The 23,676-nt window shown below is 37.1% G+C and overlaps 1 long non-coding RNA gene across 3 annotated transcripts in view; it reads right to left on the bottom strand.

Annotated features, from left to right (window-relative positions):
- The window catches only part of LOC149135431 (uncharacterized), a 139,255-nt gene that overhangs the window by 5,953 nt on the left and 109,626 nt on the right, over window positions 1-23,676 (bottom strand). Inside the window, exon 4 of one of the 3 annotated variants that reach the window (XR_016241852.1) lies at window positions 13,168-13,603. The exons of the other annotated variants lie outside the window; for them this stretch is intronic. This is a non-coding gene — a long non-coding RNA (uncharacterized LOC149135431). Of the gene's footprint in view, window positions 1-13,167; window positions 13,604-23,676 lie in introns of those variants that run through there. 3 annotated transcript variants of the gene reach the window in all.

The raw sequence follows: 23,676 nt of genomic DNA, 5'->3' as shown, positions 1-23,676 counted from the left end.
TTAGATTACCTACACAGAGAAAACGCTGACACTAACTTGGCAATGTTCCAAACTCTTTGTAGTGTCTGACGGAAGGAAGGAAGAAACCAAACATTTTATATGAAATATGGTATTCTGTTGTCATAAACTAACATTCACATGAAGAGGAGAAAGAAAAATATTGCAATCACTCAGCACCATTTCATATCTATATGTTACTCCGTACCACTGTACCAGCCATCTAAACTACGTTACATTTTAAACACGCACACACGCGCGCACGCACACACATGCTAAGTACATCCATATATGTTCCTCTATATTAAATCAAAACAAAACCATGAGATTATTACAAAATCTTAAGTATGTCGCAACCTAAGACTTAACACATCAATACGTAATATGTATAAAACGTTGTAACACATAAATGCATATATAGTATACATAATTACTCAATGTGTAAGACAAGGCGGTGAATCGTTGCAGTAATCGGTCCGGCTGTCTGCGGTCTGAGTTCAAATGCTGTCGAGATTAAATTTGTTTCCCATAACTTCGGGATCGATAATTTTATTCATTGGCCATTCCTATTTTTTTAATATATATGAAAGAACTCGTTTGTGTCTAGATCTGGACAGAAATGGGTTCTGACGTGTTTAAATTCCTAAGACATACCATATGTCACCAAAACTTGAGGGCTCCTGACGGGAAAGCAATATATAATATAATATATTATTGGTTCCTACTTCAAAATCGACATTATCAACTTCATTTTCGTCAACGTCAATCGCACATTCGTCATCGTCAGCCTCAGTCTCATTACTGTCAGTCGCGATTACGTTGCCAATCTCGATTTCGTCACCGTCAACATAGATGTCGTCAACATTGCTTAGACTAATATCAATTTATTTATTTATCCATTTATTTGTTTTATGAACAGACATTGACATCAGCTTCCATCTGTCGCGGAATTGTGAAAGAATGTAAACATGAAAATGAAGATAAAGATAAAAATTATCACACCATGCATTACCGTAAATATACACACGTACATTTGGCACATCACATGTAAAGCCATTTACCATATACATATACAATACGTCAAAGACAACAATAAATAATATCAGTTTAGCCTCTTATTCATTATGTCATTATCTCCATTTCTAAACTCTCGTAACATATTCCTAAAATACACAGTTCAATCATTTTCGTTAATCGAAATCAGTTCAATATCGATTCTACCTAGATGTTTTGTCTCTTTCTTGTATCACCTAACTGTCTTGATGTTTTGCGTTCTTGTTCCATTCTGTATTATATATATAGTTGCAGAAAGATTATTTATTGCTAAATATTATAAAAAGATAATATATAGTTCAAAATCCAATTTTTACATATAAAAGATGGAGGTGGAAATAGCACAGACATGTTCTTGATTCTCAGACAGAAATTTCAACTTTTTATTAATTTTTACTGATATTTGATACGATAAGATTCATGGAAACCGGTGATAACTTCTTCATATAATTTTAAAAAGTCATTTTATTAAATTCCTTCTTAAATTGAAATGTCTGAAACTTCCTTCTGTGCTATTTCCACCTCCATCATTCATATGTATATATATATATATATATATATATATATATATATATATATATATATATATACAGACATGCAGGAAGTAAATAGACGCCTTTAATTTTCAAAATCTTTTATTTAAAACGCAAAGCGAACAATTGAAATGTAATCGATATGTAGGACTACATACTTTAGTATTTCATTGACATTCCTTTTGCAGTTTTTAATTCAGAAACTCTTTTTGGCATTGAACTGATGAGTGGTCAGTGCGGAAATAAAACCTCATAGGTATATTTTATCAATAATTATAACAAGGGCTTGGCTTGTGCCTCACTACGATCATTTACGCGGTTAACCGAAGTTTTGATTCATTTCCTTTCTTTTACTAGCCTTTTATGTAGTGTGTTTCTCTCGGAGAACTTATGGCAGTAATAGTGTCTCTTGACGTCTATTTTTCAGTGCGCGGTGAGGCACAAGCCAAGCCCTTGTTATAATCATATATATATATACACCCATATATGTATGTCTGCCTGCAGAACATTGCAAAATATGTCACCTCAGGGTGCAAAGTCATGAATGATTTTGATTATTAGGATTGCCTTAAACCGTTATATCATTATTCTCTCAAACGCTACCATGACCGCTACATCATTTGCGCTATGCAGAGAATATACGACCACGTTCCACACGCCCATACTTCCCATGCAGAATTCAAGCTCACAACATATGAATACACTGCAATACAACTTCGTTTCCTCAACAGGCCCTGTTGTATGTAACATTATCCCAAAGCAAATCTAAGAAGAAAAAGATCCTAGCACCTTGAAACCATACCGAGACAAATTTCTTCAATTGTATTTTAGGCGAATTGTTTTAGACAAACTCGCCGGATACCCCTTTCAGCAGCAACCCGCCAAGGTTTGAACACAGTATCTAGTAGCTCCACACAGCCTTCTGAATTGAGCCTAAGACCTGTTGAAATATGCGTGGTCGAACTCTGGTGTTTGGACACAGTCAGAACGTGCTTTGTCCCTTCCTGCTGGTTGCAACTTTTCAGTCTCCGTTTCAGCTGCCCATGTCATGTGTTGCAACCTTTACAGTGTTCATAGAGCAATGAGCAACAGTCATGAGGTTGGCATTTTGATACTCGGCGCGAATCATCATGATACAAGTAACTGTTTTCTAATATTTAGATGAATTTCAGTCCTCCATGTCAGCTAACCCTTTCTCAACTACATCTTAAAAGTTTATGCTCTCCAATACCGTTGCCTGTTCATCAATATATCCACCTGTTCCTCAAAAAAAATGAGAATAAAGATTTCCAAATTTGCCCGAACACGCAGTATGTTTATACGTGTGTGTGTGTGTTGCGTGTATGTATAATATAAACTAAAAGGGATCTACGAGAAATAAGTGAAAGTGAAGAATGGCTCATACCAATAAATTCTGAATTTAATGAAGTTTCGTGCCTGAGTCAGAGTCATGGAACAAAAGCTTAACGGCAGTTGTAAGGATCTCTAACGGAAGAGGTGGCAATAATATCATGATCGATAATAATTCCAAGGGTGGATTTACATGCTTGTGAAATTGCAGCCTGATCTTTGTTTGCAGGCAAAGGAAAAAAAACAAAAAAAACTATGGACACATGTCTCGGTGTAATTTATGACATCGTCAGCATTGTTACCATTGTACAGTCTTGCAATGCCTGCACATAATGCTTGTTTTTTTTAATGTATTTATATAAAGAAAAGTATTTATAATCTAAGTTAATCCCAGCGAAAAACAGCAAGCTCCTTTTCTTGTAAGTAAAAATACAAACAAAAGCAAAAAGGAAATTACTTGCGGGTATTGATGAGATCATAAATTAGTCTGAGCAGTATATCCATAGTTATTTTCAGTAGTTATCCTTCGCTTACAAACAAAGATCGGACTATACTTTGAACAAGGAAATAAATCCATCGAAAGAATTACTTTTTGATTTGTTGAAATTATCTCTTTCTTTCCTTCTGAGTTATTAACAACTGAGGTTACGTTTTGTCAACCCATTCACATGGGCTTGGTCGGCCTGGGACTATGGGAGAAGACACTTGCATAAGGTGCAACTCAATGAGAATGAACCTGAAACCATGCCTGCTACTCTCTCCCTCACTCTCTCTCTCTCTTTCCCTGTATATATATATATATATATATATATATATATATATATATATATATATATATATATATATATATATATATATATATATATATATATATATATATATATATATATATATATATATATATATATAAATATATATATATATATATATATATATATATATATATATATATATATATATATATATATATGTATCTATATATATATATATATATATATATATATATATATATATATATATATATATATATATACATATATATAAATATATATATATATATATATATATATATATATATATATATATATATATATATATATATATATATATATATATATATATATATATATAAATATATATATATATATATATATATATATATATATATATATATATATATATATATATATATATATTTATATATATGTATATATATATATATATATATATATATATATATATATATATATATAGATACATATATATATATATATATATATATATATATATATATATATATATATATACATATATATATATATATATATATATATACATATATATATATATATATATATATATATATATATATATATATATATATATATATATATATGTATATATATATATATATATATATATGTATATATATATATATATATATATGTATATATATATATATATATATATGTATATATATATATATATATATATGTATATATATATATATATATATATATATATATATATATATATATATATATATATATATATATATACACACATATACATATATATATATGGATTATTATTACCGTTATTAATGGTATTAATAAGGTAATAATAAGGTAGCAAGCAAGTTCACACGGTTATAGGCACAATATAAGGCAAATTTAGATTCAGTAGGATATATAATACCACTTGCAAAAATCAGAGCCAAGGTTCCAAAACCACCATAAACTCACAATAAAGATACACAAGAGCAATGCAAGGAGCATATGAGAAATAGGCTTACCTTTGCGTTGAATACATCAGTTAAGTAATGTATATTTCAATACCAATTGATTTCACGCTCTATATGACCAACATACTCTGGGATTTTCAGTTGAAAATAACATTTTTAACATCTATTTCTAAAATATTCACTACATTAGTTCGTGTGCGTTTAAAGTAAGGAACGCACACGAACTAATGTAGTGAATATTTTAGTAATAGATGTTAAAATGTTATTTTCAACTGAAGATCCCAGAGCATGTTGGTTATACAGTAGGTGTAATCAATTGGTATTGAAATATATATTACTTACTGATGTATTAAACGCAAAGGTAAGCCTATTTCTAATGTGTTCATTGCATTGCTCGTGTGTATCATTATTGTGAGTTTATGGTGGTTTTGGAGTCTTGGTTCCGATTTTAGCAAGTGATATTATATACTCTACTGAGTCTAAATTTGCCTATATATATATATATATATATATATATATATATATATATATATATATATATATACTAGCAGAAATACCCGGCGTTGCCCGGGTTAAAGAGAATAATGAAATCTAAAAACGCCGTCTAGACTACGCATCATCTTTATATATAGAGATGTATATACACACACGCACCCAAACACACGTATATATATGTATATCAATATAAATATATGAAAGTCAATGAAGTTTCGTAAAAGAAGGTGATCATGTACATACTTTCTTGCTGTTGTGATTATAACACCTCGTTGTAAACAATGTTCCTTGTTTTACCTTGTGGAGCATATACAAATATGTTTTTTTTTTTTGCTGCCCACTCTTGAGCAGCCAACATACAGTTGTCCATGTGAGAAGCAGGGCTCTTCCAAGAGAAGACCAGCTACAGACAGTGTTTGACCCTGAGATTTGTTTATGGACATGGCAAAAGTCACACGAAGGGGGAATTGTAGTCTTCTGAATGCAAAAGGAATGTCTGCTCCTGATGGAGTAAGAGGAATTCTTGGAATAAAGACGTCATCCCCTTTTGCACATCCAGAAAGAATGGTAGCCTCGATAACGTGTGACATCATTTTCTAAATAATGCTCATCTGTTATGTTCGGGTTAAAATTTCATCAACATCAAAAATATATGAATTTTCATGGGAGTTATGGCCGTTATGCAAAGAATATAATTTCCAAATTTCATAAAGATCCATTCAGTACTTTTGACGTAGTTTTGGATAAGAAGTATGCATGTATATATGTATATATGTGTACATATTACATGTACATCTACACATATGTATACATATACATGTATGCATATAGATCTCTCTCTCTCTCTATATATATATATATATATATATATATATATATACATATACGTGTACATATACATCTATACGTATACATATACATCTCTCTCTCTCTTTCTCTCTCTATATATCTATACATATACGTGTACATATACATCTATATGTATACATATACATCTCTCTCTCTTTCTCTCTCTCTATATCTATACATATACGTGTACATATACATCTATATGTATACATATACATCTCTCTCTCTCTCTTTCTCTCTCTCTCTTTCTCTCTTTCTCTCTCTCTCTGAAAGTATCTGTCATTACAGTATCGAAATGGTGTACATATACATGTATATATATACATATACATCTCTCTCTCTTTCTGTCTCTCTCTTTCTCTCTCTGTGAAAGTATCTGTCATTACAGTATCGAAATGTGATTGTTTCAGTTAGTGGAATAGTTTCATTTTTAAAGTGAAAGTATTTGACATGAGTGTTTTTGTTTCACTTTTGACACGTAATACTTAAATAGTGGAGGAGATATTATGTTGCCGTGTGCTCGAACTCTGCAAGAAGTTAATAATTTTTTTTGACTAAAACACAACTGGAACCCTAAATAAGGCATGTGTAAAATTTGAATGAAATTGGTTGTGTAGTTCTCGAGTTTTAGGGATTCACACAGACAGACAGACAGACAGACGGACAGACAGACACACATTCTCATTTTTATATATATAGATATATATATATAGATATATATATATAGATATATATATATGTATGTATGTATGTATATACATAACTGGGCCCCACCTGCGAGGTCATGCGCTGTTTATCTTGATATGAGATCACCATGTCGTGCACGTATGGTTGTGATGCATGTGCCTGGTGTACCCTTATCAGACGGGTAGTCATGATGGGTATATTGGGCTTCGTATATTTTACCCCAGTGTCACTTTGATGGCTTGCACTGCTCTCTCACTCAATAATTATAATTATAATAATAATAATAATAATTTTTATTATTATTATTATTATTATTAGTAGTAGTAGTAGTTGTTGTAGTAGTAGTAGTAGTGGTGGGAGTAGTTTCTAACTTTGGCACACGTTTTCATATTTTGAAAGAAGAGCACAGTCGAGTGATTGAAGCTCTATATTGCAATCAAAGAATAGCAAAATTTCTGCTAAATAAGTATTTGTTAATTATTGATCAAACCCTGGATGTAAATAGACATTAATTTAGTTGATTACTTCTACCTAACTCCTCCACCACAACTCCACTCCATCACATCACACGCACTCGCTCGCATACACACACGCGCACATATACGGGTTATCACTACCAAGACCACCACCACCACCACTACCACCACCACAGCTACTTACAGCATCACAATGTTCATGATAGCCAGACACCGACACAGCCACTCACCGTACCATTATCGATGTCATAACTACTACTACTACTACTACTACTACAACCACCACCACCACCACCACCACCACCACCGCCGCTGTGCCCCCACTACGACTACTACAACTACCGCCACCACCACCGCCGCCGCTTTACTCCCACTACGACTATTACTACAACTACCACCACCACCATCGCCGCCGCTTTACGCCCACTACGACTACTACAACTACCACCACCACCACCACTACCTTAATTACTACTACTACTACTACTACTACTACTACTACTACTACTACTACTACTACTACGACGACGACGACGACGACGACGACGACGACGCACCATCATCGCAGACAATTTACAAAACGACCATTCCCACCCTATTCCAACAACCGTCATATTCTCTCATTCACTGTAGGTCATGTAAACTTGTGACGTCAATTTGGACCCTGGCCAGGCCTCAAAGAGAACACACACACACATACATGCGCACACAGACTTACAAATATATTCATGTACATACATGCACACATTAATAAACACACACACACACACACACACATATATATATATATATATATATATATATATATATATATATATATATATATATACATATGTATACATACATGCACTCATAAAACTTGGTGACATGTATATGCACACTGATATTGCACAGACGTAGATCATCTGTTGCGAAGCAGACGACAAATCTCTGTTTTGTAGGTGTTCTATACGGCTTCATGTCGACTAAAGCTTTTTACGCATTATCAGGCTAGCATCTATTCGATTCTTATATTTCATGGCACAATACCATTCCTATGAATGTTGACTGGGTATTGTAGCTGGTCTTGCGTATGGCTTGGTGTCATGGAAGCAGGTTTAACAATGGTGCAGCGATGTGTTACTTTATAGAGAGACTGTTCCAAGCGATTAAAATGACCAACGCCCAGGTCCTTAGACGAGGTTAGACAAACAGAACATCTCTAAACAGCATAAGACGATAAGAGACTAAGTTCATTCGTCACCATATGAGAAGAAATAGCTTTGAGAACTCATTGATAACCAGAAAGCTAAAAAGAAGCTAAGGACGAGACAGACGGGGGAGATAACCCTGGACAACAAAGATCTTGTTACTGGTGTAAAAGCATGTGTTTTAGACTAAATCAAGGATACTGATTCCGAATCCATACTCAGAATTGTTCTAGCATGTCAGGATTTTGAGTTATGCGCATGCGCAAGATTATAACTATACTTTCGGTTAGATATAGGCCATATTATACAATTTTCTAAAATGAAAGTAGTCTTAATTAAAAATTAAAGAAATAACAGCAATAAAACAAACGATGAGAAAGTTTATTATTTAGGTTAGTAATAGATGGCGCTGACGTATTGTGTGCAAGCACCAATTTCTTCAGTTTGTTCTTGGTAACTCTCAGTGTCATTTGCGCTGCTGTCACGAATGGTATGTGTATCTCACGCTCTGCGTGATTACTGTTTTAATTGCGTTCATTGTGTTAGATCATGAATAGGAGCAGCTGTGTGAATCACCCAGACAACTTTTGTTATGTCTGTGGAAAATTTGCTACGCGTTACCAGCAGAAGAACATTTTAACCAAATTAAAAACTGCCTATGAATATTATTTCGGGTGTAAAGTTGGGGGACCAAGACAAGCGGTGGGTACCTCATAAATGCTGCACTATGTGTTACTCAGGACTTACACAGTGGCTGAATGGAAAACGGAAGGGAATGCTTTTTGCTGTACCAATGGTATGGCGTGAGCCAACCAATCATGTCTCTGATTGTTACTTCTGCATGACTAATATTAGTGATTTCTCAAAGAAGACCAAATCAAAAATTATATATGCAGATTGCAAGTCGGCTCTAAACCCGGTCCCACATGACTTCGAGAACCCTGTCCCAGTTCCCCTCTAGCATGCTTCCCTTTTACTTGTTTCAGTCATTCTATGGGGCCATGTTGGAGTACTGCCTTGAAGGGTTTTGTCGAGCAAATCGACCTCAGTACTCATTTAAGGTAAAAATCTCTAGTACTGATTCTATCGTTCTCTTATTGACGAGGCGTCAAGTTTCGTGGATGTAAACAAACAAGAACCGGTTGTCGGGTAGTGGTACAGGATTAACACAATTACACACACACACGCGCATACACACACACACACACACACACACATACACACACACACACACATACATACACACACACACACATGCACGTACACACACGCACACACACAAACACACACTGGCACAGATATACGATGTGGCTTCTTTCAGTCTGTGTCTACCAAATCGACTCACAAGACTTCGATCAGCCCGAGGCTATAGCAGAAAATACTTGTATAAGGCTGAACTCAAAACCATGTTGTTGAGAAGTAAACTTCTTACCACAGGGCTACAGTTGCACCTCAACGCAATACTTCGTCTTCTTAGTATCTTAGTTCCCACCATACATTATATACAAATCATTAACTTCTGTTGTAATATTTTTAGTATAGTTTACAATAAATTCTTCTGTCTGAGGTAAATTTTCTTTAATATTTAACTCGACTTTTCCATTCGTAGATTTGTTTCTTATTTTTTTCAATAAATGATCCATCACTTAGAAATTTTTCCTGATTCAATTAAATCAATCTTTGAAGCAAACATTAACCAATTTTTTCATAATTTTGAATATTGTTCAAAGAAATCATTGTAAATTTCAGTTGTTAATTGATTCTTAGATTATGAAATCTAAATATAATTTCATCAATGGACATTTTGTTTCTAAAACCACGTTTTGCTTTGAAGTCGCTTTTCACCCGAGTAACTGTAGGCAGATACATCCAAAAGAGGAGATTCATTAGAGATCGTGAAAGAAAAGAAAATTCTTCCTTGTTCCTCCTTGTTTATACTTTAAACTTTATGAAATATAATTTTCATTGAAGATCATTATAGCTTACTTGAGACATTGTGATAAAGAAGTAAAACAGCAAAATAGTGAAGACGGAGAGCTTTTTACAATTGAGAAATGGAATTAGTTTAATAATCTTTATATTTCGGGTACAAAGGTCCATCATCTGGAGTAAACAATTAAGAAATGTTAATCTATTTAGATACCGACCGTCGGTACTGTAACGAATAACACTTCTAATCTGTTTACCTCTGAAGATGGGTCTTTGTGCCTGAAATATATAAAATGTATTAAACTTATTCCTTTTCACATTGTAAGAAGGCGCAGGCGTAGCTATGTGGTGAGAAGTTTGCTTTCCACCCATACGGTTCCGAGTTTAATCAATAAGTGAAGGCGCATTGGTTAGAGCGTCGATCTTACGATCGTGAGGGTGTGAGTTCAAATCCCGGACCGGGCTGCGTGTTGTGTTCTTGAGCATGACACTTTATTTCATGTTGCTCCAGTTCACTCAGCTGTAGAAATGAGTTACAACGTCACCGGTGCCAAGCTGTATCGGCCTTTGCCTTTCCTTTGGCCGGTATGCATGGGCGACTGCTGGTCTTCCATAAACAACCTTGCCCGGACTTGTGCCTAGGTGGGTGACTTTCTAGGCGCAATCCCATGGTCAGTGATGAACGAAGGGGGTCTCAGCATATATACAAGGTGGTTCCCCAGCTTGGCTGCAGTCTGATGATTAGAAAAAGTAAAAGATACACACACACACACACACACACACACACACACACACACACACACACACACACACACACACACACACACACACACACACAGAGTTCCGTAAAAGAGAAAGAATAAGTACCAGGCCTTAAGGAAAGTATTCATGTGACTAAAAATTCATCAAGGGAGTGCCCCAGCATGACCGCAGTCCAAAGACTGAAGCAAGTAAAAGCCTGTGAAATGTGGACGTTGAAACTGTGGAACATGCTCAAACCTACTGGAAGGCTCAGAATTCTAATTCAAACAAGGAGAAAAGTTCACAATTAAGACCAACTTTATTTGTGCATTCCAGGATATAATTTATGTTACAGCTTGTTCGAGTTGTGGACACAGCTATATAGGACAGACGAGTATAACAAACGGAGAACCACACTACACAAGGAACTGAATATAACAGAAATAGGCTTATCTTTATGAACTTCTGTAGTTTATATAAGATAAGCGTATTTCTTTTATATTCGTTGCATTCGCCGTGTGCATTTTCATAATAAGAAATTTGTGGTTTTAGAGCGATAGCTCTGTTTATAGTAAGTGATATTTTAATACCGTACTAAATTTATTTATATTTTTATCTATACAGGTATTGATAATGGTAATAATAACTTATTTAATTTTATATGATTGACCATGCTTTACCATGATTGGCCGCTAAATCCACAAGTTGTTTTTAATTCTTTCTCTGTTTATTTTATCGTGTTCCTTTCTGTTGAAGAGCGTAGGCCCGAAACGTAAGAGACTTTCTCATCTTCCTTAGTGTCAAACTAATACACTTGCTTGTTGTTTATATACTTGTCTTCGTCTTTTGCTTTCTGTAAATTTCAACTATATATACATATGTATATATATATATATATATATGTATGTGTGTGTGTGTGTGTGTGTGTGTGTGTGTGTGTGTATATATATATATATATATATATATATATATATATATATATATATATAGCTATGTACTAACTTTCTACGTTCACGGAGTGGCGCATAGGGGCGGGGAAGAAGAGAATCGAAATAGGGCGTAGAACAAAGACTGTTGTGAAACACTGGTTTATTTTCTTTTTTGCTTTTGTTATTTGTTTTTTGTTGTTTTTTTTTAAAAAGAGCATTTGATAATGTCGTAGGGCCACTATGATTGAAAATAAGCAACGAGACGAACGTGGCTTGACTGTGCCTGGTCAGAGAGTTTTGCATAATAATGGTCGACTTCAACAACAACAACAACAGCTACTACTACTACTACTACTACTACACACAAAAGCAACAATGACAATAACTCGAAAATGTACAGCAAGGCCATCTTAAGTGAACGGAACGTGCTAGATGAGGAAATAGAAGTATGTGAAACTCTGATGTTGAAATATTCCGGAGACAAACTTCTTGTTAATGAAAGGTCTTTTTCCTGGACATGAAACTTGATTCATGGATTCAACTTGTTGGAAATTTGCCTCTCGTCTGCTCTTAATCAAATATTTGTAATATTGATTCCTAACATTGGCGGGAGGCCATACATTTTTATGGGGAGGAAAAGATCAATTATATTGATCCCTGTACTCCACAACGGCGAGGACCGTCCTCGTTGTTATGATCCTCCTCATCTCCGCCAATACAACTGCCACTGTCATCATCACCATCGCCTGCACCAACACCAACACCAACACCAGCAGCAGCACCACCATCACCACCACCAAGACACCCATCACCACCAAGACACACACCACCACCAAGACACCCACCATCACCAAGACACCCACCACCACCAAGACACCCACCACCACCACCATAACCACCACCACCGCCGCCGCCGCTGCCGCCGCTACCGCCGCTACCGCCGCTACCGCCGCTACCGCCGCTACCGCCGCTGCCGCCGCTGCCGCCGCTGCCGCCGCTGCCGCCGCTGCCGCCGCCGCCGCTGCCACCGTCGCCACCACCACTGCCGCTACCGCCGCACCCGCTATCGCCGCCGCTTCTATCATCGCCGCTACCGCCGCCGCAACCGTCAACACCACTCTCCCCCCTACAGTTTTCGCCGCTGCCAACACCACCACCACCACCACCACCACCTCCGCCGCCGCCGCCGCCACACCACTACCATCAACATCACCGACATCACTATCAATCTCATTATCCCTCAACAAGCCTCCTGTTACCAGCAACAATACCCGTTTTACCATCACTACCCGGCCCTTTATGTGCTTTTAATCTCGTACACTCCGTTACAAGCATTCAAACTAGGTCTTTGCTCTGAAATGAATTTTCGATTCCTTTTTTTTTTTCTCTATTTTATAAAAGTCACGGACGGTCACGAAAGACCCATGAAAAGTCAAGGATGTTGCCTTTCCTTTTGTGACTATGTTCTTCCCTCCATAAAAGCAAGCTGCTATTTTATTTTGTCCGCGGTGGAAAGATGAAAGGAAAAGTCGACTATAGTTCAGTCCCACTGCGTGGCACATTGGGCGAGTATCTTCTAGTATAGCCTCAGGCCGACCAACGCCTTGTGAATGGATTTGACAGATGGAAACTGAAAAGAGACCGTCATGTATATATATATATATATATATATATGTGTGTGTGTGTGTGTGTGTGTGTGTGTGTGTGTGTGTGTGTGTGTGTGTGTGTGTGTGTGTGTGTGTGTGTGTGAGTAAAAATAAATACAAAAAAGGGTTTTGTATGATCGTGTATAGAGGAATATATTATTTTATCTAAAAGAGTTCCAACTCTGTCAGTTTTTTATGTTTTATTTATATTCTTGTAAAATTAATGTGGGATATAGAATATGGAATATATAATATATAATATAAAAATGGATGGTACAATGAAATGAAGTATTGAATGTCTTATTGAATATATGGAATATGTCTTATTGAATAGATGAAATATTGAGTGTTCAATATAAAGGATTAAATATATAAAGGCGAATACGTATTTTCAATACCTTTTGGTATTTCATCATGGCCGGTATCTGACAGACTGTAACACATAAGTAGTGCCTCGATTTTCGAACAACTCACGCAGAATCTCCCCGAGAACAACGTTATAGGTACACATGTCTTGCACGTTAATTTCACGAGCAGGCTGCAAACTTGTCACGAAAGCTGTTACTCAGAGTTTCACGTTTCCATTCGTAGGGCAGTTGTGATGAAAGCTATGTATATCATCTATCTGTATATATGTATATACATCTGCGGGACCTTCACATTATAGGAGTAGATGTTTTCAAGAACCAACCTGGTCTCTTGTAACCCAAGGTCCCAGATGAACCTAAATCATTGAAAGAAGCTCAAAAGAGGGCAGCCGTTTCGGACTCCCTCCCTCATCAAAAGCCAGTCGCATGAGAGTGGCCATTAAAAAGGCGATTACACTGATGGTGCACCAGCCTTGCCACAGCCTTTGGGCTGAAACGTATAAAAGAATATACATATACAATGAGCCTCTACATAGTCTCTGCGTGCCGCATTTTCTCTCAAAGCTTTGGTCAGCCCAGCGCTATACTCTTTTACTCTTTTACTTGTTTCAGTCATTTGACTGCGGCCATGCTGGAGCACCGCCTTTAGTCGAGCAAATCGACCCCAGGACTTATTCTTTGGAAGCCTAGTACTTAGTCAATCGGTCTTTTTTGCCGAACCGCTAAGTGACGGGGACATAAACACACCAGCATCGGTTGTCAAGCAATGCTACGGAGGACACACAAACACACACACACACACACACACACACACACATATATATATATATATATATACATATATACGACGGGCTTCGTTTTGTTTCCGTTTGCCAAATCCACTCACAAGGCTTTGGTCGGCCCGAGGCTATAATAGAAGACACTTGCCCAAGGTGCCACGCAGTGGGACTGAACCCGGAACGATGTCGTTGGTAACCAAGCTACTTACCACACAGCCACTCCAGCACCTTAGTAGAAAAAATTTGCATATGTTACCGTACAGTGGGATTGAACTCGAAACCACGTGGTTGCAAGGCGATCCACTTAACCACATAGCCAACCTCGCATTAGTTTTTAAAGTTATTCTAACAGAAAATAAAACGAAAAATAAAACAAAAAAAAAACAGAAAAAAAAGGAGCGAAGAGAAGATAAATACCCGTCTTCCCTGGATTTTTCTTTGTGTATTAAAATCCACGGCGACATCTGGTGGCCGTTTTAATTCGTCTAATTGAAGTATTTCTTTTTAACACGTTCGCTTTACTCTCTCATCTCTCCCTTTCTCTTCTCATTACTCTCCTTCTAACCCTCTTTCTTCCCCCCTTTTTTTTCCGATCCTTATTTAACACATGCGCTTAATGAGACATCCACAAAAGAAAGGGGCGATAGGGGCATTAGATATGTATGTGTGTATGTATGTGTATGTATGTGTATCTCTGTGTATTTTTGTATGTGGCTGTCTGAGTGTGTGCCTGTCTATTGCTGTATGAGTATTTTCATGTACATATGTGTATATGTGTATGTATGTGTGTATATGTATATGTGCATATGTGTGTATATATGTGTATTTGTGTATATATGTGTGTATATATGAGTGTATATATGTTTGTATATATGTGTATATGTGTGTGTATGTGCGTATATGTATATGTGCATATGTGTGTATATATGTGTATTTGTGTATATATGTGTGTATATATGAGTGTATATATGTTTGTATATATATGTATATGTGTGTGTATGTGTGTATATGTATATGTGCATATGTGTGTATATATGTGTATTTGTGTATATATGTGTGTATATATGAGTGTATATATGTGTATATGTGTGTGTATGTGCGTATATGTATATGTGCATATGTGTGTATATATGTGTATTTTTGTATATATGTCTGTATATATGTGTGTATATATGTGTGTATATATATGTGTGTATATATGTGTATAAGTGTGTGTATGTGTGTATATGTATACGTGCATATGTGTGAATATATGTGTATTTGTGTATATATGTGTGTATATATGTGTGTATATATGTGTGTATATATGTGTGTATATATGTGTGCATATATGTGCGTATATATGTGTGTATATATGTGTATATGTGTATATATGTGTATATATGTATGTGTGGATATGTGTAAATTTGTATATGTGTGCATATATGTGTACAAGTATATGTGCATATGTGTATATATGTATATCCTTGCATGTGTGTATATGTGTATTTATATGTGCGTGTATGTAAGTGCATGTTTGTATGTGTGCACATGCCTGTTTGTTTGTGCGTGTGCGTGTATACCTGAATATGCGTATCTGGGGGCGTGTGTATGTTGGTGAAATTGTGTATGTGTCAATGATTGTGTATTTGTGTGTGTTTGAGGGTGTGCATGCGTGTGTGTGTGTGTGTAAATGTGTATATGTATGTGTTTGAGAGTGTGTCTCTGTGTATGTGCGAGCGTGTGCGTGTGTGCGTTTGTGCATGTGTGTGTATGTAAAAGTGTATATGTATGCGTTTGAGCGTGTGTGCGTGTGTGTGTGTGTAAATGTGTATACGTATGTGTTTGAGAGTGTGTCTGTGTGTACGTGAACGTGTGTATGTGCGTTTGTGCATGTGTGTGTATGTAAAGTGTATATGTATTGCGTTTGAGTGTATGTGTGTGTGTGTAAATGTGTATATGTATGCGCTTGAGAGTGTGTCTGTGCGCGTGCGCGCATGTTTGATAGTATGCATGTGTGTGTGTTTATGTTTGTGTTGTGTGGCTGCATGTGTGGGTATTTGTATACGCGGGTGCGTATGTTGGAGTACGTGTGTGGGTGGCTTGCCTCAGGTAAGACCCGATATATGGTGTCATGGGGTGCAATTCTCAAGGGATGAAGCGGAATGCCGGGTGTGGTGTGGGGTGGAGTGGTGGAACAGGGTGGATGAGTGGATGGGTGGATGTTGGCTGTGAGGTGACGAGGATGGTTTTTAATTTGCCTAATTTCTCTTTTTTTTCACGAAACCATCATTACAACCTCTTCCTCCTCTTCTACTTTTTTTCTTCTTTTTCTTCTTCTTTTTCTTCCGTTTCTTCTTCTTTTTCTTCTTTTCTTCTTCTTCTTCTTCTTCTTCTTCTTCTTCTTCTCCTCCTCCTCCTCCTCCTTCTTCTTCTTCTTCTTCTTCTTCTTCTCTCTTGTCATCTTCGCCCTCATCCTCTTCTTCATTCTCCTCCCTCCACTCCACTTTTTCTCTTCTTTCTTTCTTTCTTTCTTTCCTTCTTTCTTTCTTTCTTTCTTTCTTTCTTTCTTTCTTTCTTTCGTTCGTTCTTTCTTTCTTTCTTTCTTTCTTTCTTTCTTTCTTTCTTTTTTTCTTTCTTTCTTTCTTTCTTTCTTTCTTTCTTTCTTTCTTTCTTTCTTTCTTTCTTTCTTATTCTCCTTCCACTTCTCCCCTCTTCTCTTCAACCTCCTCTTGTACTCCTTCATCCTCCCCTCCTCTTTCTACTCCTCCTTCCACCGCCTCTCCTCCTTCTTACTCCTTCCACTTCCTCTAGTACTTCTGTCTTTGCTGCTGCTGATCTACTACTACTACTACTACTACCACCACTACCGTCACCACCACCACCACCACCACCACCACCACCACCACCGCCACCGCCACCGCCATTTACATCAGTCGCAAACAAAACACTCTTATCCATGTTATCACTACCATCACCATCACCGCCACCACTACCACCACCACCACTACCCCTACTACCACCCCTACAACCACCACCACCACCATCATCGCTACTTCACAACCACTACCTCCACCACTACCACAACTACCACCACGTCACATCACAACCAGTACCTCCACCACCACCACCACAACCACCACTACCACAACCACCATTACCACCGACATCATCACCACTACCACCACCACCACCACCACCACCACCACCGACATCACAACCACTACCATCACCACCACCGCTACCACGACCACAACCACCACCACCAGCATCATTACATCATAACCACTACCACAACCATCATTACACCATACCACCACCACCACTTCTACTACCGCTTCACCCACCATTGTCTCCAACACTAATGCCGCCAGCAGCAAACACAACGTCATCTACAACATATCTCCACCACCCCGCTCTCTGCCGCAACGCTGGGGGTGAGCCATGACGTAATACCTGCTAATGAGGCAAACACCTTGAGGTGATAACAATGATGGAGCGTGAGGAAAATGTTAGGGAGGTGTATGGTCATTGATGTGGGTATAGGAGAGGATGCCTGGAAGGTATGCTGATGGTATTTTGATGGTAAGACTGTGGTTTTCGGCTTAGGTGAGGTAATCGATTGGGGTATGTACCAGGTAACCAGTTATTTCAAATGATTAATTTTATTATTATTATTATTATTATTCAGTAGTTTTATTTTTATAACGTGCTTTCACTTCACTACCGAGCGCAGCTCTGTGCGCCTTGGGTATGTGCTGTGGTTTGCTGTGGTGCTCTTATGTTTACTGTATTGAAAGTGTTTTGCGTAGAATGTGTGCAGTACCCAGTAGTGCAATTTTCTGTATGTTATATATATTTGTAAGTCCTGGTGTTTTTGTTATGTATTTGTCTGAATATTTTTTTATTATACCTAAGGCACCTACTATGATAGGAATTGTTTCTGTTTTTAGATTCCACATTCGAGTTATCTCTATTTCCAGGTCTTTGTATTTTGAAAGTTTTTCCATTTCTTTTAGAGAAACGTTGTCATCTGCTGGTATTGAAACATCAATTAGAAGGCATTTTTTTCCTTCATGATCTTTGACAACTATATCTGGTCTATTTGCCTTAATTTCTCTATCTGTGTGTATTGGCATATCCCAGAGTATGGTTGCTTTCTCGTTTTCTGTGACCTTTTCTGGCGTGTGTTTATACCATCTTTTTTCTGTTGCTATTCCATAATGTTGGCATAGCTTCCAGTGTATATAGGTCCCAGCTCTGTCGTGTCTGTGAATATATTCCTTCTTAGCCAGGACTGGGCAGCCAGAGATAATATGATTTATTGTTTCTTGTCGATCTCCACATATTCTACAGTTACTTGTTATATTTCTTTTCATTATGTGTTTTTGGTAATTTCTGGTGGGGAGGCTTTGGTCTTGTGCAGCAATTAAAAATCCTTCAGTCTCTGCTTTGAGTCCTGAGCTTCTCAGCCATTGCTGGGATTTTTCTCTGTCTATTTCTTTCGCATTTAGTTTAGCCCAGTATTTACCATGTAGGGGCTTTTCTTGCCATCGTTTTATCATGGTCCGTTGCTGTTCTAGTTTTAGTTTGGATTTCATTTGTTTTATAGCTTTTGTTGTTTCTTCTTCTTCTTCTTCGTATTTGTTAGGTAGATTGATTTCTTGTTTGTATTTGTCAGCTTCCTTAAATACTGAAAACAGTTTTTTGTTTTGCTCGTGTTTTGTGGCTATTTGTATTAGTTTCCCTTGCTTCTGGAGTAGGTATTTTTGCAGTCCTATGGTGGTTATTTTATAATAGTTTTCTAGCTGTATAAGACCCCTGCCACCTTCTGTGCGTTGTATATATAGCCTTTCTATGTCAGATTTTGGGTGGTGCATCCTATATCCTGTCATTATTTTTCTTGTTTTCCTGTCTATTTTACATAGTTCGTTTAGTGTCCAGTTAAGGATGTTGTAGCTGTAGCTTATAACTGGGACAGCTAAAGTGTTGATACCCATTATCTTGTTTTTAGCATTGAGCTCTGTTTTTAGTATTGATCTAACTCGTCTATAGTACTCTTTCTTTATTTTTTCTTTCATTTGTGTATGTTGTATCCTATCTAGTTCATTGACTCCTAAATACTTATATGGTTGGCTTTCGTCTAGTTCTCTTATTTCATTGGCTTTATCTAGTGTTATATTGCTACTTTTAACTAATTTTCCTCTTTTCAGGGTTGCTTTGGCACATTTTTCTAATCCGAATTTCATTTCTATTTCCTTGGTAAAGCCGTGTACTGTCTGTAGTAGTGTTTCTAGCTCTTTGTCGTTTTTTGCATATAATTTTAGGTCATCCATATATAGAAGGTGGCTGACTGTTTTTCCATAGCATTTGTAACCGCATCCAGTTCTATTTAGCAATTCTGTTAGAGGTGTGAGTGCCAGGCAGAACAGGAGTGGAGAGAGCGTGTCTCCTTGGAATATTCCTCTTCTAATGGGGATGGCTTTCGTTTTCACAAGTCCCTCTTTTGTTTGGAGCTGTAGCACTGTCTGCCATTTGTTCATTGAGTGCTCTATGTATTTTATGATAATTGGTGCCACCTTGTTTATGGCTAGTGTTTCCAGAATCCACGTGTGGGGAACACTGTCGAAAGCCTTTTGGTAGTCCACCCAGGCCATACTGAGGCCTTTCTTCTTTCTGCGGCTGTCTTCAGTTATGGCTTTATTGATCAATAATTGATCTTTACAGCCGTATGAGCCCTTGCAGCATCCCTTCTGCTCTTCTGGAAACAGGTTGTTATTTTCCAGGTGTTTACTCACTCTCTGCGATATTATTGCAGTAAAGGCTTTGTAGATCGTAGGGAGACAGGTTATAGGTCTATAGTTTTGTGGTTTCTCCGTTTCCGTGGATTTGGGGATTAAGATGGTTTTCCCTTTTGTGAGCCATTCAGGCATTGTTTCTGGATCTGCTATTATGTTGTTAAAGTTTTCTGCCAGCTTTTTATGCATTGCTGGCAGGTGTTTTAACCAGAAATTGGGGATCTTGTCGTGTCCAGGTGCTTTCCAGTTGCTTAGTCTTTGCAGTGTCTGGGTGACCTCTTCAGTTGTTATAGGGGCCCAGAGTTGCTCAGGTGCTAAGTTCGTTGTTTTAATGGTCCTTTTTTGGGGTTGTTGCTTCACCGACCATATTTGTTTCCAGAATTTCTCTAGTTCTTCTGCTGTTCGTGCTGAAGTAATGTCTATTTTATTTTTACCCAGTTCTTGGTAGAGTTTTTTGGGGTTGGATTTGAACTGTTTGTTTTGTTCAAAGAAACGTTGGCGTTTCTCATACCGGCGGATCCTCTGTGCTTTGGCAAGGATGTCTTGCTTTAGTTTTTCTTCTTCTTCTTCTTCTTCTTCTTCTTCTTCTTCTTCTTCTTCTTCTTCTTCTTCTTCTTCTTCTTCTTCTTCTTCTTCTTCTTCTTCTTCTTCTTCTTCTTCTTCTTCTTATTATTATTATTATTATTATTATTATTATTTGCATGGTAGGCGCAGGCGTGGCTGTGTGGTAAGAAGTTTGCTTCTCAATTGCATGGTTCCGAGTTCTGTCCCGCTGCGTGACAACTTTTGCAGGCGTCTTGTGTTATAGAGCCTCGGGCCGACCAAAGACTTGCAAGTGTAATTTTTAGAACGAAACTTAAAGAAGCCCGTGGTATATATATATATATATATATATATATATATATATATATATATATTGTTGTTGTTGGCACTCCGACGCTTACGACGTCGAGGGTTCTAGTTGATCCGATGAACGGAACAGCCTACTCGTGAAATCAACGTGCAAGTGGCTGAGCAGATAAGATGTTCAACTTCACTAGAATGTTCCTTGTGCCATTCAGTAACAACTTTGGCTTGTGAATTGGTGCTTTATCATCCTGAAAGATTGAGTTTCCATCCGGAAACAGTTCAGCGACAATAGGATGAATTTGATCAGATAAAATGCTTAAATAGTCTTGACTGTTAATTCTGCCATGAATTCTGCGGATTTCCAAAATATAGCCCCCCCCCCCCCCATCCCCAGATCATCACAGATCCTCCTCCATGTTTAACAGTTGGAAGAAGGCAGTCTGGGTCAAATGCTTCTTTTGGCTGTCTCCACAGGTATACTCGGCCGGTGGACGGAAATAAGGTAACGGATGACTCGTGCGAGAAAATGACATCCCTTCACTGCTCTAGGGACCAATTCTGTAGGTTTTTACTCAACTGAACACTTCGCAACATTTGTCTTTGAAAGTAGTGGTTTTTTGATTGCAGCCCTCCCGTGAAATCCAACTTTGTGCAGCTCCCAGCGAACAGTTTTGTGGAAACTCTGCAGTAATTTTGGGAGCTGTACTTTTGTGGTCCTTTCTAACAATTCGCGTAAGAGTCCGACAGTCCCTATCTGAAAATTTTGATTTTCTTCTGGAATTTTGTTTCGACGAGGAGGTTTTTCCCTCTTTCTCAAAGCCTATCATTACTTTCGAGACAGTACTTCTTTATACACCAAACATTTCGGCTGTTTTCGTTATGCTAGCGCCTGCCATACGGGCACCAACAATTTGACCTCTTTGAAAGTCCGATAGATCTGTCATTTTAATGAATTTTAATTATCTTTTTCTGATGATATCTTAAAAGAATTAATAATTTTAGCAAAACATATTAAGCAACACTAATAATAAACCAAAAAGCATAAAAATAAGCAAGCTCTTGACAGTTTTATAGATATTTCAAAACTATGAAACTACGATGCTGTTTCCATTATTTTGTCCAACCCCTGTGTATATATGTACGCACATACACATATATATATATACATATACATATATATATGTGCATGTGTGTACATGTACTAATATGAATATATATATATATATCGTTATACATAATCTCTCTCTTTCTCTCTCTCTGTAAATATATATATATATATATATATATATATATATATATATATATATATATACGTATATATATAGAGGGAATGTAAGAAACAGCACAGCAACATGAACAACTGTTTCGAATTCTTCGATAAAATGTAGAAATGGCTGCCCATTTTCAAGCCATGCTGGGTTCATTAGGTAGAGAACTTTCAGAAATACTCATCAAAACATTCCTCATTCTCGCTTATTTCCGGTGTCAAGTGTGAGTCAGTGCTCCACCTTCAATAGTAATAATAATAATAATAATGAACTGATAAGTAATTAGCGCCACTAATTCCTCATTTCTTCGCAAGTCAATTGTTGTACGCATTTCTATAATTGCATACCAACAAATATGATTTTGGTGCAAAAGATGAAAGACGCCCACATCGCTAGAAAAGCGTTGCAGGTGCTGATGAAGAAGATTCACGGTGGAAATATTTCTCTATTACTTGTCTAACTGGTGCTCCGTCGGGTACGACGACGAGGGTTTCAGTTGATCCGATCAACGGAAAATCCTGCTCGTGAATTTGAAGTCCGAGTGGCTGAGTACTCTACAAACACGCGTGCTCTTAATGTTGTTCTCAAGGAGATTCAGCGTGACACAGAATGTGACAAAGTCGGCCCTTTCAAATACAGGCACTTCTCTATTTTGGCAGCTGAGTAGACAGGAGCAACGTGAAATAAAGTGAGTTGCTCAAGGACACAACGCATCGCCGAGAATTGAACTCACGATCTTACTATCGTGAGCCAAATACTCTAACCAGTATGCCACGCACCTGTACTATTACTTGTTTAAAACATGTCTGCATGCTATGTGTATTTTACGTGTATGACGACGACAACGATAATAACGACGTCGATGATGATAGTGATGATGGCGATGATAATGATGATTTCGGGATGAACATTATTATTGTGAAGAAAGAAGTGCACCTCGACATCATTTCTAGCGTTATGTTACAGACCTGTTAGATACTATTCTAAACATAGGAATTCCCCCTGTGAGGAGACCG

This window comes from Octopus bimaculoides, chromosome 5 (assembly GCF_046866305.1).
Source record: "Octopus bimaculoides isolate indiv1 chromosome 5, ASM4686630v1, whole genome shotgun sequence".
Taxonomy (NCBI): domain Eukaryota; kingdom Metazoa; phylum Mollusca; class Cephalopoda; order Octopoda; family Octopodidae; genus Octopus; species Octopus bimaculoides.
This window is presented reverse-complemented; position numbering and strand designations above follow the sequence as displayed.